Genomic DNA, 16,901 nt, shown 5'->3' with positions numbered 1-16,901 from the left:
GAGTTTGTAAGTACATTATGTTTAGAATTTAACTAAAGGAATGTCTTATTAAAACCATACGTTCGCAAGATACCGCTTAAGTTTAAGAACTATATTATCGAAAAGAGTATGAAAAACTTATTTTCGATAAATTTTGGCGAAACAAGCGATTGAAACCGATTTTATTTTATCGGTAATTTCCGGTTTAGTCACGAGTTTTCACTTTACCTACGTGGCCGTAAACATGCATTCAAGCCTTTTAATTCGGTACGTGACCTAAACATGAAATCATTAGAGTTAAAGGGTTGAGCGGAGAGAGCAGAGGTAATTAGATTCAAAATTAACCCCCTTTTCTTAGAAGACAAAATACTCGCGGATATGGCAGCAGGTGTAAGATATTGCGGCGGAGGATCTGAAGTGAAGTCACGCACTTTGAATTTTTACTTACCCAATGCCGAGCACAATAGGCGTGTAGTTTTCGAAGTTTTAAAAGTTGGAAATATAGGCCGGATCTCTAAACAATGCTTGAATTTTATTAGTTATGGTTTGAATAAATGTTTTCTTAGAGGAAAGTTTTATGTATTTAATTTACTTAGTTATGTATGTTTTTGACGTGAATGAGAAAATGGTGGAGTTCTTTATGCTGTGATTTATGTTTTATGGTTGATTCAAACGTAAAGATTTATATAACTTAGAAAGGGGTAGATTTAAACACATGAAACCACGCGAAGTAAAAAGATTTTAGCGCTGATGGGAATTCATTTGTTGTGATAAGTAATTATTTTTTGTTTGCAATTATAGTGATATTATTTTTAAAGAATCCGGCGTTCATGTCTGATTTTGCCCTTAAATTAAAAAGAAAACTCAAAAAGATAAATAGATAAGAGAAGCATTTTCATAAAAACTTTTATAGCAGCTAAATTGTATTAATATTTGTAATGTGCAATGTGTAACTTAGCACTTTAAGTTAGAGAAAACAATTTTTAGAGCTTTCTTAAAAAATATCCTTTCATGCATTAATATTTTTCTCTATCATCACAAACCAACTCTATTCTTAATGTTTTATAGTTTCTGTTTGTTTATTACTGTACACTGTAAATCATTTTGGCGTATAGTTGCCCCCATTTTTATCTTGAAGTAAACTGAAATTTTTTACAGTTCATGTAGCCACATTTATTTTTTATTTACTTTTCCATTGTTATATAGTTTTATTTATTTATCCATTTTCTTGTTTGTTTGTTCATTGACAACAAATTTTCATGCGCATGAGCATTAATTTATGTCTTCACTGCATAAATATTTCGTTTAAAAAACGAGCCCAATTTTAGTAATATATTTGGCCAAATTCTTTCGAAAAATTGCTATTGTTAATTTCAGATAGTTGTTTACACGATAACTACAGTTTTTTACTGAAAAATGTATTTAATTTAAATCAACACCGAAAATGAAGGCAACTATACGCACAAATTTTTTGCAGTGTACATTATCAAATTTCACTAGATTTAATTACAAGGCTTTATGATACCAGAAATGAGCCTCAGTAAGATGTGTATATGATTGAAAGGAAATTTTACTAATTTCAAAAAATGGTAAATTTGCAATTTGTACTTTATAGTTGTGTACTTAGAAAATTTAACAATGCCTATACACTGTAAAAATTAGAAGTTAAGTGATGTTTCTGTATCGATTGATGTAACGAATTTTAAGCTGAACAAACATAAAAGTTGCATTTTTTTCCCAAGTTAACACCAAATCGAGGTTTCATACACGATTGAAAGAGCGTATGAAAGTTCACTCATTTTTACACAATGAGTTAAATAGTTTTGCTTTTGAAAATTTCAATGTGTGCGCGTTTTGATTTCATCTATAATATTTTTGGGAGCTGTGGGTGGCTCAGAGGATACGGTGTTCGCCTCCCAATGAGGTGAACGGGGTTCGAATTCCGCACCCGGCTCGTACCGACCACAGTGCTGACGTACGATACCCTCAGTAGTAGATGGATCATGGGTTAGAGTTCCCTTGCCGTCAGGCTAACCGTCAGGATCTCGTAGTTTTCCCTTCCATACAACTCAAATGTGGGTTAGTTCCATCATAAAGTCGCCCACGAAGGCACGACGAAGGCAATTTCTACCAATACTTGATCCAAGAGTTCCCTTCTTTTCTGGATTGAGATCAAGACTACAAGGTTACGGAGTTGAACGTTAGTAGTCGTAAACCAAAAAAAGTGGGTCGGCTGTTCAACATCGTTTACAAAACATAATACTGTTGACAATCTCTAACGAGTTGGTGACTATTTCCGGATATATTTAACGCAACTTTTCATCTACAGAAACTAAAGTTCGTCGTTAAAAGTATGTACGTGTATTTTCAGTTGTAAATTAATTTCTAAGTTTTTGTTAACTGCATGAAATAGTTTTATAATGTATAATTTCTATCAGCTCCTGCTCTGTTAAGTTGAATTCTAATTCATATTCTATCAGACATACGCAAGTTTGATTTAAAAACAAAACTTATTTTGTTTTAAGAATAACTGCATGTATGCAACCTAAATTACTCATTCTTACTTTATATTATCTCGTAAAAATAAAATTATTGATTTTGTGTGTATCATTTTTTGCAGTCAATTACAAATTTAAGTGATACTAAATATCAAACATGGGGGTTTGTAGCGGCAACTATACACCAAGTTGGGTAAGAGACCATTCTAGGTTCACCCAGGTGGTGTTCTATAACACCAAGAATGCTCTATTACACTACTTGGAATTTTTAACAATGGGTACCACTAAAAATTAATATTATAGTGAAATAATATACAGATAAGGGTCAGTAAGTGTATTATTACAATACAATATAGAGTAAGAATCATTAATTTAGAATGATAAACGCTCTAATTTTCAAAATAAACTCAGTCTGTAAATGAAACGTATGAGCAGTACAGAGATAATAAAAAGACGAATTTGAAAACGCTTAACAAAACAAAAGCTGATAGAAATTACATTGTTAAAATCACTTACTATTTGAAGATGCTTAAAAATAAATTATAATTGCTTTTTTTACACAATTAAGAACGTTCATACCTATTTTGACAACAAACAATAAATCATTTAATTAAATCACAATAAATCACTAATAACCATCGAGTAATTCTCGATTACAAATGCCTGACAATAAAAAAAAGCGTCAACTACATCGATGAATTCGAGAGGAAAACCTATTCTCGTTTCGCGTGAATAAATGAGAATTTTGTGTAAGCTGTATACGCTTTAGAATCTACTATAAGTGTTTAGATTTAAATTGCACCTTTTAAATCGTAAATAAACTCTCAATTTGGTGCTTACCCGGAATAAAGTGCTACTTTACACAATTTTTGGGATGTACCAACGTCATATTTTGAGAAATATTAAACCACAATTTTTACTGTGTAAATTAAATAAATGTCCATTACATTATAATTATTTACTTAGCGAAGATGACGGCATCTTTCAGCATCAAGTGAAAGTAATGAATCAAAATAGTAAAATAAATTACACAATTGAATAAACCTAATTTCACCTTTTATTATTATTTTTTAAATAATCGTGTAGTATTTATGATTTTTACCATTTTAGCAAAGCGGGATTGAGTATTAACATACTCTCAAATAAGATTTAATTTTGAATTTAAAGCTCATTAAATGAATAGAGGAAATTTTTTTAAAACTTCTACATAAATAATTTATACTGGATAAACGCGTTTTAAAACCAGGTGCAAAATTTTAGATCATATATTAATATTGCACAAATAGTTTAAATACATTAAAAAAATAAACCTATAAGCGTCAACTATCAAACTGTGGTAAAAATTCGACTTTTATCTTGACAGTTATATTTTATTTTTACGACGTAAAAGACTTAGTTAATCATTTCGAAAATATGATAATGTATTTTATTACATTAATGTTATTGCATCTACTATTACTTGATGAAAATTTGACTTTAAAAATTTTTAGTTATGGTGGCAAAACAAGCAGCATATTTAACCGATATTTTATTCACATTTAAATTATTCTCAATTGCTGTGTTTAAGTGAAATAGTTAGAAATATGTGCCAAATTTGTTACTTAAAAAGAAGTCAATAAGTCATCAGAAAAGTTTTTAAAATTTGTTTAGTTTAAATATAGTTTATTTTACATGATGGCTACTTAAATCACAAAACATCTCAACACAAAACACTACGCAAATCTTAAATTTTCGAATAGAAAAATTAGTTATGCAGATGATATGACTTAGGTCCTAAAAATCTAGAGTATTTATGAGATAGCTTATGAAATACTTACGAAAAGGTTCATTGCTTGTTGGAGAATTCAGAATTTTTAACCCATTTAAAGTCTTCTTATTTATTATTAAAGTCTACTTAAGAAATCTATATTTCAGGAAATATTTTATTAATAAATTACCCATAGTATAATTTATAGGAAGTGTTTTTAATGTAATTAAACTTTTTTTATTAAACGGAAAAACGCTATTACATTAATTTTGCTCTAAATTATAGGCTCTTTAAGCAATGTTAATAATACATTTACTAAGTAGACATTTTTGATATTTTAAAAACAATTAAGAGGTATGTTGGATTTTATTTCATTTCATCAATGTACAGCTCTTTGACTTTTTATAATTTATCTTTATTTTAACTGGGTTTTCTGAATTTTTCGCAAGTGTTTAATATAAACACATACGCTTTTTAAATGCCAACACTTTTGTGTAATAATGTAAAAAGCTATAATAATTTAATTTTCTTTAGAGCTAAAATTTCACTTCAGGTTCAGGACACGATACTTCGGGGTCTTGAATGAGTGATGAAAATTAAAAAAGTCATATTAATTTATTCATATTTTGAAAGGTAATAAAATATGCAATATACTTTTTTGAAAACCACACTAGCTAAAAGAAATTAAAAATAAAAAGTATGTTTTAATAAGAAAAGCTTACTTTCTAAGACTTCTATTAAAAAAATATTTTGACCAGAAGTACATATATAAACTGGGAAGTTTTTTGAATATGGTCTTATACTTGGTTAGAATTTATATATACTAATTATATTAATCTATTTTTATAAAAAAATCAAAAACTATGTTAGGAAAAACCCTCTAGATTTTTTATTTCCCTAAAAAAAATCAAAACTATTTTGTTAACGTAAGTCTTAATAATTATCCTTTCATTTACTATTATCAACTTAAATTAATATTACTTAATAATCGACTAATAAGATTTCGATCCACACGAAAAAAATATTAATTATCACAAAAAGTTGAAGTTAGAGTTAATGAACTATTCTGACATCATTATTATTAAGTAACTTAATTTATACAGAATGTTGTTTCACGATATAAAGTGACATTATTTAACTAGAAGCTGATATAACCTTAATTCAATTTTCTAAGAAAAGCTATATCTCAAGTACCAATTAGCTATGGAAGAATATTCTTCACTAATGCTAATAGTTAGCTAGATGTTAGCTATATTATATATTTCTCTAGTAATATTAATTCTAAATCTTAAAATATTTTCAGTAGAAGATTTAACAACCTAGTAAAGCAGCCCTCTCGCTATTTTAATGTGTTTTGATTAAAAATTCAGTTACATTTAATTTAATTACGTTGTTAACTAACACAAACTTTTAAATGAGAAAATTGAAATAACGGATTGCTAAACAGAATTATAAACTTAAATATTCCCTCAAATAAAAAATATTTATGCTACAACAGCTATTTAAAATTATATAAATTAGAATTAAATTAATCGTTAGCATTTAGGGAGATAAAGAAAAATAATTTAATGAAAAATTTTTATTCTAGTTTTTAAATAACAATAATTCCAAGAATAATTTTTGAATAAAATTTAGTCATTCATCTCTGAAATATGAAAAATGATATTCTTTTAAAAACTAATACTATGTAGTAACTGAAATAAAACTGATTTTTTTACAATGCATAATTATAAACTGATGTTTTTATTTTAGTAGATCTTTATTAATTCATTTTTCGTATATTATAAGGCAAATTATTTGTATGTAGTTCTGAAAAACTAATAAAGAACTACGAAATAGCTACTTGGTTTTAGAAAAATTAATTTGTGACTAATTTTCATATTTATATGCAAATTTGTTCTTTTAATTTCAGGATTATTGCTTTACTCCTTCGCTTTTTATACATAAATGATTCATTATTTCATAAATTGAGGATTCCTAGAAATGTCTAAATAATTTATGTATTTTAAGCTATTTTATAATGTTTTGTATAATTCAACTAAGTGATAATGATTATTGATAAAGATTAATGATTAACTGATAATGATTTTATCACTTTAGAATAAATATATGTTTGGCATTCATTCGTAATAATTTTTGTCATTTTATTTCTCTTGACCATAAAAAATAATATTTTTCGTCATTTTTTCAAGTTATGAAATAAATTCCTTTTGTGTTTATATCAAATCTATGTAATTATTACAGGTTGTATCAAACTTAATAATCATGGAATTGCTTAACGTATCTTTAAAAGTTTTACGAAGAATCGTTCAAAAAAATTAGTTTTATCAAAATGTTAACTTCGAAAATAAAAAATAGGCTTACATTTAGTTTTACTATTTTACCAAAGTATTCATTGTTGCTTTTAAATTTACAGGTTAATGTTATTGTCTACCATAATGTATCATAACATTATTTCAAAATGAATATTTATTTCTATATTTATGCAAACTTATTTATTATGTATTTTAATTTCATATTATTAACTAATTTACAATATTTATGAATAAATATAACGTTGCAATTATCTATTTTATCTATGAAGTAGTATTAACGACCCTGTAAAAAAGTAGTTGCTTCCATTTCTTGTATTGAGATTAACTAAAATTTTTTACAATGTATATTGTCACATTTTTCATTCACTTTTTAACTGCCGTATTTTTAAAATTTATTTATTCATTTGTGTCCTTGTTGATAGACACCGTATTTTTTTCGTGCATATTAGAATCAATTTAAAAACTTCATTCCAAAAGCATTTAGTTTGAAAACAAGCACATTTAGAAATATATTCACACTAATTCTTTCAAACAATTGTTATTATGTCAATTTTATACAATCTTTTGCAGGATAACTGTATTTGTAAGTGTTTTATATTTAGAAAAATCTTTGTTATAGTTTTATATGTAAGTTAAAAATAAATTTTTAAATACCGAACTGTAGTTTATTATTATGTAGTTCATTGTTGAAAATTATATAATATTTATTGGTTTACATAATATCTATTATAATCTATAATATCAATTATATTACATAATATCGATTATATTAGATAATATCTAATATATTATGTAATACTAGTTTATTATTGTGTAGTTTATCACTGAAAATTATACAATATTGACAAATCTAAAAATGCTTGAAATAATCAGTGCGAATATGCTGCTAAAAATATGCTCAAATCAGCACCGAAATAAATTTGCACCAAAAATGATGTGAGCTACATTTTTTAAAGGGAACAAGAAATTATATCTAATAGTTTATTTACGTCTTAATATTATTAAAACTTATTGTCATTGATATCAATATCGACTACTTGTTTCTTCAAATAGAAGCATCCCTATATAATTTTATTTTCAAAATTCTCCCTAATATCCACCTTAATGAATTGGAGAAAAAATTAAGTTTGAAAAGCATTGGAATTTAAGACGGGTGAGATTTAAGAAGGACGAAAAAAGCTTTAAAATTAATTTTGTAGAAAAAAAAATGTTAACACACGCGCTAATTATATCTGTAGTATATTTATCCGCAATAATTACAGCCGTTATAATTAACTTAAATCTAAAAGTGATTATTACATACGCATTTATATAAGTAGTAATTTAAGTTTAAAAAAAACTGAAATTTTAAGTAGTTTAAACAATTGTTGTGTTGACATCTTAAAATCATAGAATAATAAATTGTTAATAAATAATTCTTTTTTACATACATAATTTCTTTCTAAATTATTTTGTTTTACAAAACGTAGTGCAAATTACTTAAATTAGATTGCTTAAAATTGTAAACGTAAAGTTGTAAATTAACGTAACAATTCCCTAAATATCTTTAGATATCATTTGATTGAAACATGCATGTAAAATTTCCAGTTACATAAAATGATTTATTAATGAATATTAAATAAAGTAAACAAGTTAATTTGCACAAAGTATATGAATGATTGATCTTATGGACGTATTTTAATTAAAAATTCATAAAAAAATAACGGAAACTTTATTTAAATTTTTCATACGAAAATTCCTGCAATGCTAGAAGCTAAGATTCAGAATTAATTACTAAGAAAATATAATTAGTGTAAAAAACTGAAATACCTTTCTTGATATTTTTAAATAAATTTTAACACAAGTTTAATTCCTTAAAAATTAAAAAGCAAACGAATTAAACCGTGAAAATTATTTAAATTAAATGTTCTTTACAACGCTGGTGATTCTGAAACATCAGTAATAATTAAAGTATTGGAATTAAATGTTATACTGCATTTTGAATGAACCCTTCAGAAAAAATTTGTAATAAAATGAAATAAATTTCCGTTCTCTTCGTGGTAATCGCTTAGAATATAAAAATAAAAGCATTGTTTTTTTTATCGAAAATATTCTTATTCTTTTTAGCTTCTGTTTTGTTGTGTAAATTGAATATCAGTTGCTAACAAGACAGATCATGATTTTAGTTTTAGATTAAATAAATGATAATTTTTTCCTGATGGTTTTTGCTCATGATAGATTTCATTCACGATAAGTTTTCTTTGAAAATAAATATTAGAACTTAATGTTTTCCAGATTGTTGCGACTGTAGGGGAGTTGAAACTACCGATTGAAATAGCTTCTTTGAAAATCCTTTTTTCTAAAAATATAAAATTGTTTTCAGTTTATAATTCAATATGAGTTAAATTGCTTATTATATTATATGATTTAATGGATAGAATAAATAAAAATAGTTGATGTTTATTTGAGTTATTTTTTAATTGTTTTAAGGAAGTTGAATATTTTTATTTTAAAGAAAAAAATTTGAAAAATCCCGTTTATCGTCTCTGAGAAAATGTAACTAAATTTTCAAAATAATATCTATCGTACTTCATAACTGCTGTTTAAATTAGGATGTATTGAGAGTAATAAACAATTTAGATTTCAGGATAATAAATTAGATTATAGGTGCGTTGAAAATCTAAATATTTAACTTACATTTCTTTTTAAAAAGCTTATACCATTGTAAATTATAAATAATTATAGTCTTTTTTGCGAGTTATATTTTATTTCCCATTTTAATTATGTACGACTGATGTATTAGGAAGCAAAATGAATATTTAATAACATTGTGGAAACCTAATAAAATTCTTGTTAAAATTATATATGCAATTCAACGTTTTTAAAGTTTATAATAAGGCATGATTAAATGACCATGTCCCGGTAATCTAAATCTAATCATGATCAGTACGAATTTATAATAAATTTTTTAAAAAAATAAACGAGTGACACTTTTGCAATGACATAGTCAAAAAATTAATTCTCATCAGTTAATAATTAATTTCCTTTTATGATTAAATATATATCTGCAAACTACTTTATTTTTAATTAAGCAAAACTATTATCACCGATTGCACTTCGAACTACGTGAACTAATTGTGCCATGACATAAAAAGTCACAACACAAACAGACTAAAAAAAAACAGCACCGTTAAGAATCTTGCCTTTGCATTATTCTACTAAAAATTAACGATGCGTTTTCAATTTCCACCTCAAGAAATCTGCATATCTACGAATAGTCGCGACGAACGATAAAACATGCCTGTCGACAAGAATCGATGCGTCGTTGAGCTCAAAGCATCTTTCGTTATATAAAAAAAAGGAACCGCCATAATTTCCGGCACACCTTATTTCCTAGTGATGCGTCTCTTCCGAGAACATATGGCGGACATAGAAATCATTCAGAGACATAAAGATCTTACCTCTTGTCCTCCCTCTGCAGATCTGAGTCTACAGAGTTGATCCTCTGTCCGCCGATGCTGATCTTCCTTTGTCGGCCGCAAAGATGAATCTACACCAGGCTGTCGGAAATGCGTGTGCCGCTATACCTGTTGTTCCGCCAACTAGCGGCAGCTTTCAACAAGTGTTGGCAGTCTTGCTTTGAACGCTACCAGGGGTAGTTCTGCTCCTGGATTTTGTTTTCTTTTGCGAATTCCTTCACTAGGCAGGAAAGGCAATCGAATTCCAGAATCTTTCTCTGCTCGATATTTAATTCTGACTTCAGACTATATTTAATCTCGAAATTTCATCCGCTTTCAAAAGTAATCAAATCACCTTTTTATTAAATATCAGTTTATAAGTACAAGATATATATATATTTATTTTATTGAAGAAGATTGTTTATTGTGCAAGGGATAAATAGTGTGAGTTATCTACAAGCAGCTAAGTAAATGCTCTTTGATTTAACAATTATCACTTTCAATTCCTTAGTAGTAAGAGAGCATTGTGTACATACTACAGCTCATATTTTTAACTATATATAATATACAATGATAAGGCGTAAATATGTTTTAGAAGCTATGATACTATAACACTATTATCTAAATATGCTTTTGCAGTTAGCAACAGGTCTAAACTCTAAATAACAGCCTTCCGTAAGTCGCTATATCACAATGTAGCTACAACCAACGTCTAATTCCACTTTGAAATAGCCCCGGTATGATGAATCAAAATTCACTTAACACCCGTATTTAAAACAATTTGAAACAGTCCATATAAAATGCAACCGCGAGTAACTAAATCCTTAATGTTTCAAATCGGAGGAAAAAAGAATTGTCCTTTGATTGTGTCAGTGCGATTAGCTTCTGGAAAAGTTTAAACTTTTCCGAGGGAAAAAAAATGCCAACTTTTCATCAACAGATGGTTCGGAAGAATTGCGTTTGGCGAGAGTTCCACCAAACTTTCCAACTCTCTCTCAAATCAACAGTTGAGAAGAGAATGATGCGGATCGGACTTGTGCGGACTTTGGCGAGGTTTGATCCTTGGGTGTTCCATGTTCGAATAGTAGCGGTTGATGGGGGTTGTTGAACAAATGATGCTCCTCACCGCTCACCGTACATCCACGGACTCATCCAACTCATTCGAACAGAGGCATCTCTTTCGCGATTCACCCACAATGCCTTTCGTCGAGTTCGAGGGTGGGGTGCAGTGAAGAGGAGGAGGGACGCGATTCGAACGGATGGGGGTGGAGCTGCAAAATGTTCACTCACGTGACAGTTTCCATAGCAACAGAATCTATAGGAAGCCACAAGCTGCTGCTATAGCGGCTAAGTCCCCAGCTCTTACTTTCTTCGTGCATTCAAGTTTCCTGTTGCGAGGGTGGGGGCTTACTTCCCCCCAGCACATCGTACTATTTAGTTAGGAGTAACTGGTTCTCCTACCTCCTGTATCCTCTTTTTGAGAGAAGAAGATGGAGAAGGATTTACCCCACGGCAATTCTCGGGAAATAGTATCACTTTGCTGTATAAAGTGCTTTCCTATTTTTGGGATAAATTCCAGGGACGGGAAACGTTTTTCCAGAATCTTTCGCCTCATTCCCACTCAACTCCAGCAAAATTTTTGCCAATTTTGCACTTTGCTGAGTTTATTTTTTTCCCCAACCAAATTGTATTTTATGATTCAATTGGTTGAAAGAATCCTACATATCAGCAACGTCAAAAGTAAGAGAATATATGGCAGTAAATAAAAGAATTTATCGTGGAAATCGTGAGTTATTTTGTAAATAACTGTTTAAAATGCATATTTTATTTGCATTATATTGAGGCATCAAAAAACTATAATAGATATATATTACCCGAAACTGTCATAATTTTTTTACGGGAAATAAGTTTAGCTATCCTCATTTATTAGTCAAAAGTAAAATCTTCTACGTCAGAATAAAATATTATGTGATAGGTACTTAAAGTCAAATTTTGGGTCATGTGATAAATTCTGCCTTTAAAATACATAAAATGATTTTTCGGTATTGTGATTACTTTACATTTTTAACGCCATTATTAACTAGTGCAGGAATAAGACAATAACATCGCTATATTTATAATAAGAAAATGTAAATGAAAATATGCCTATATAGGTCATTGCTAGATCAAATGTAAAGATCTAATTCTTGGTGCAAGAATTAGATCTTTAAAACATAATTCTTGCATCGAATGAAATATTTTGCAAATAAAGAAGTTGCTTTAGCCACCAGGTTCAAGGACAGCAGCCGCTGTTGCACCAGAAGACCAAACAATTGGGTTCTGTAAGCACGCTAAACGGTTCTGTAACGTACGCTAAAAGTTCTGAGTCCACTTCTACAGCTCTCAACTGCAAGCAACTTGACAAAATTCAATATTTTCACCCAGCGTAATGGCTTGCACATCCTGATCGGTTGGATTACTTGGGACTGACAAGCGACCGAAAAGTCTTTATTTACAAATGTTAATTCAAAATTAATTTTTAATATTTAAAACCTTATGTTGTAAATTTTAACATTGAAATAGAATTTAAATTGAAGTAATTTTTGAAACAAAATGGCTAGAGCTACTATAGAATTAGCATGTTGCATAGTGCAAAAGTTAGAATTTTACAGTTAAATATATATACCACTGTTTTGAAAAAGAAATTACTACTTGAGAAACTTTAACAACCCCATAAATATGACTTTCACTGGCGAAAATTGTCATGTGGTTCGAAGTTAGCACTATAAAAATCACGTTCTTTCACCAAAGAAAATGTAATAATAGTAATAAAAAAAAAGAGTCGCAACATATTTTTATATAGCCAGCTTTAAAAATGTGGTCTTTGTGGAGTACAAGAGCATATTTAGCTAGCATATTTATTATCAACTCATAGACTTATAACTTAGAATCTAACTATTAAGCTAAGGAAAACATTGGCTTAGGTCTTAAGACATATTTACTTTCGCGGAAAACGTTTTTGAAAAAAAACTTAATTGTATTTGAGTTACATGGAGAGTAAGTTATGCTGAGCCTCATGCAGTTAGCTTGATATCAAGAAGTAGCTTGATATCAATAACGTAGGATTCATGTATCCCTGGGAATAAAGGAATCTAGCTTGAGATTCATCTATCACCGAAGATAGAAGAATCTAACCTATGATTCATGTGACCTATGATATAACCTATGATATACCTATGATATAACCTATGATTAACCTATGATATAAATGCCGGCCAGGTGGCCGAGCGGTCAGCGTGCCTGACTGTGAAGCCAATGGTTGCTGGTTCGAATCCCGCTCAGGCCATGGATGTTTCTCTGTGTGTTCTCTATTGTGTGATGTGTGAATGTGTCCCACCCTATAAAACGGGTATGTGGCAGCGTGGCGTGGGTAATGTTGCTCGCCTCCATGACTTAGGTTCACAGGTGCCCACTGGGTAACGTTAAATGAGTAACAACTCCGGCATCTTCCTAGGCGAAGAAAGAAAGTTCAGTGCCTGCCGTTAAAAAAAATCATCTATAAATAGGGATATTTAGTGTTAACACTATGGTGGTCGTTAGTTAAAGAGACTCGACGCTTATATAACTAAACTAAAGAAACTCGTTGTTCGATGTGAGTCCAGCTATTACATACAAAATGTCATGCTAAACGTAAAATTATGCTGTAAAAAGTGAAGCATAGAGAAATTTTAACTGGAAAAAATGTGTCTTTTAATATGACAATTAGATAGTTAGTTTTTTTAAATATTTCCCTGCAATGATCTTTTTACGTTTATTTTTGAATATGAAAGAAATGAATTGAATCAAGCAATTGAATCAAGCATCCAAATATAATGTTTGGATGCTTGAAAATGATATTTTCAACGAAAAATAATCAAAGTCTTATAAATTCTATGCCTTTTCATGATTTATTTTCTGGCATATTTGTATATATATTTAAAGTTGGACAGATACTCTTATTAAAATGAAAATTGTTTTAGAAAGTCAATAATATTTTTAAGGAAACAATATTTTCTTAAGATAGCCACTGATTTTCTAGTGTTTAAATAGAATTCTGGTTCATCTCTTTTCAAATAACACACTCACATTCACTCAAAATTAATTTACATTTAAAAATTGCAATCACATAAATGATTAAATTTAATATTAAATTCTCTTTCATAAATATAAGAAGGAGCATTAAGAACCAAAATTGATAACTTTTATAATTATCTATTTATAATTTATCTATAAATAAAAATTCATACCTTGAGAAAATAATCATTGATATACAAAAAAATGTGTTTTGATAACTAAGAGTTGCATGAGTTGCATATAATTTAATTTAAATAAAAAATATTAGACTAATATATATTTAATATAAAAATAAATCCAATATCTATTTATTCAATATCAAATATTATAAAAATATCAATATAACTCCATATTTAAGCCGACTACATTTATTTATATTTTTTCTAATAAACTATAAAATAAACCATCCCGTTAGCTTCAATAATCGTCACACAAACAAAACTAGACAGATAAACCATTTTGTAGTGCTATTACGTTAAACTGTCCACAAATATATTATTTCTTTTCTCTGGCGAAATACGTGACCAACACAATTTGCTAAAGACGTAACTTATCGCCTTCACTGAAACTCCATTAAATGATTTCATAAAGAAGAGAGCTAGAAGCTAGAAAGAATGCCGTCTAGATCATTAGGACTACCTCTGATGACGTCACAATCGTCGTACGTGCAAGTCAAGTCACGGCACATATTCTCTCCGCTAGAGAAGAATCTCTCGTCTCCTTTTTCTTTGCTTCCAAAGATGTATTATATTTATTATTTTTATATTATTTTTGAGATGAGGAGTTGAAGTAAGTGAAATGATCGTATAATTTTGCTCGTAATGAAATAAAATGAAAGGAATAGTTAGTTGGTTAGTGAAAATACCTTACATTCTAATGACTCTAGTAGTATAGAAAAATGTCAGAACTGGCTAACTAAGTAATATTCTGGAGATGATTGTAAGATTTTTTAAAAATTGGATGATTAGTTTATGCATTTTTTAAATCTGGTTTGTCCTTTATTAATTTTTTGTTATAACAGAAATATATACTAAAAAGGATAAATATAAGAAAAGTAAATACCACAATAGTTTTTAAATTTGTTATTTCTTTCATTAAAAATTAAATTGAGATAAATTATGTGATTGCAATTTAATATTTGTTATAATTGTAATTGTCTTATAATGTAACATAATTATTAAATTTGTTGTATGATTTCTGAAAATAGATATTCAGGGCAACAATTATTGACTGCTATTTATACAAATTTAAATTATTTGTAAAAAAGAGCAATATTTTTTTTATTGAAAAGCCACTGCAGAAAATCCCTAAATGGTTTTCGAATAAATTTTACTACATTTTAACGTATCATGTAAACTTAGGTGAAAAAATATACGTTAAGATGAAACTTCTAACTATGCTTCTTTTTATAGATAGGAATCAAATAAAAAACTCAAACCTAAAAAACCATTTTTACTACTTTCTTGAGATTAGTTTAATGCTTGCTTTGAAATTATGTGGCATGAGTTGCAATAAACATAATACCATGTCTATTAGAAAAGCCATGAAGAAATGTTTTGCGGGCAGAATCAATTACTAGCTTTGTTCGTAAATACAACAAAATGAACATTATGAAAAAAGTTGAGATTAATGGTTTAAAAAAAGGGCTCTTTGGCACAAACTGCCCTTATTTTAATTGAATAGTACAGCTCTGGATTTAAGCCAAGAAACAGAAAAAACCTGGATACTTATCGTTAGCTTTACTTTCACACTGCTCATTGTTTTTTCTTGTATCAATTAATTTATACTTTTATTTAATGTTTTTGTGTAAAGAATGATCAATTTTGCTAAATTCAGGGCTTTGTTGAATAAGGTTAAAAAAATATGAAGAAGTTTTCTAAATCATATTTAACGGTAATGGCGAGTAAGTTTTGGCTTTATAATGCATTTTCATTTTCTTTATAAATAATTACGGTTCAAAATAAATATTAAAATTTCTTATTTCTTTATGTTATTTTTCTTTCTACTGATTTTTTTGTTGTTATTCTCTTAGATAATGACCGAGAAGAAAATATTTTAGAAGACCTTAAAACATGTTTAGAAGTGATATGCTGCAATAAATTGCAAAACAAAAAAAAACTCATTTTAATTGATTTATTAAAATTAATAAAAGTAATTGCGCTTTCTATAAAAAAAAGGAAAGAAACAAAGGTGTATTGCCAAATAAAAGAGTCAACATTGTCACGAAACATTTCTTATTTTTTGTTACATACATTCTTATAGCATTTAATTTTAAATATGAGTTCTTTTTAAGAAAAAATGTTGAAAATGCAAACAGTTAACTAAATGCAAAAAAAATCTATTACGATTATGGATTATGAAATAAGAAAAACCCCGAGAATATAAAATTAGTTTCCTTCCTAATATTTTTCCTTACATGAATAGTAACTATTGAAATTATAAGGGTAATTCCAAAGAAATGTTACTAATAATAAAGCAGTTATATTTTGTTACTGGTTTAAACAAGTTTTAACATAACGAATGAAATTGTTGTAATTTTGCATGATTTGAAACACAATGGCTCAGTGGTTAAGGTAATGATTTGTCATTGTGACTCAGCTTCCCATCCATAGTAACCAGATTGTCTGGGAAGCAAAGGTGGCACGTAAGAAATGCTGACAATATTGGCACAATCATGCCGTTGGTCATTAAATTGTGTTTGAAACTCCTATCACCTCCTCATGGAAGATCACTCCTTAAACTTTACACTTTTAGTGTTCCTTGAAAGATGAAATTTTTCCACTATGCTGAAATCCAAATTCACTATAGCTACGCAAATTCAAAAAATACAGTT

At 28.5% G+C, this 16,901-nt stretch overlaps 1 protein-coding gene across 29 annotated transcripts in view; it reads right to left on the bottom strand.

Moving 5' to 3' along the window:
- Window positions 1-16,901, bottom strand: part of LOC107456607 (CUGBP Elav-like family member bruno 3) — a 713,873-nt gene that overhangs the window by 434,574 nt on the left and 262,398 nt on the right. For 10 of the 29 annotated variants that reach the window (XM_071179592.2, XM_071179602.2, XM_043044205.3 and 7 more), the window contains exon 1: window positions 9,980-11,183. The exons of 8 other annotated variants lie outside the window; for them this stretch is intronic. The gene's annotated coding sequence lies outside the window, so the exon portion shown is untranslated. Of the gene's footprint in view, window positions 1-9,979; window positions 11,184-16,901 lie in introns of those variants that run through there. 11 more of the 29 variants (XM_071179588.2, XM_071179596.2, XM_071179598.2 and 8 more) reach the window with 2 other exon arrangements.

The sequence above is a fragment of the Parasteatoda tepidariorum genome, chromosome 1 (genome assembly GCF_982258835.1).
Source record: "Parasteatoda tepidariorum strain Cologne lab strain chromosome 1, Ptep-v5.0, whole genome shotgun sequence".
Lineage (NCBI taxonomy): Eukaryota > Metazoa > Arthropoda > Arachnida > Araneae > Theridiidae > Parasteatoda > Parasteatoda tepidariorum.
This window is presented reverse-complemented; position numbering and strand designations above follow the sequence as displayed.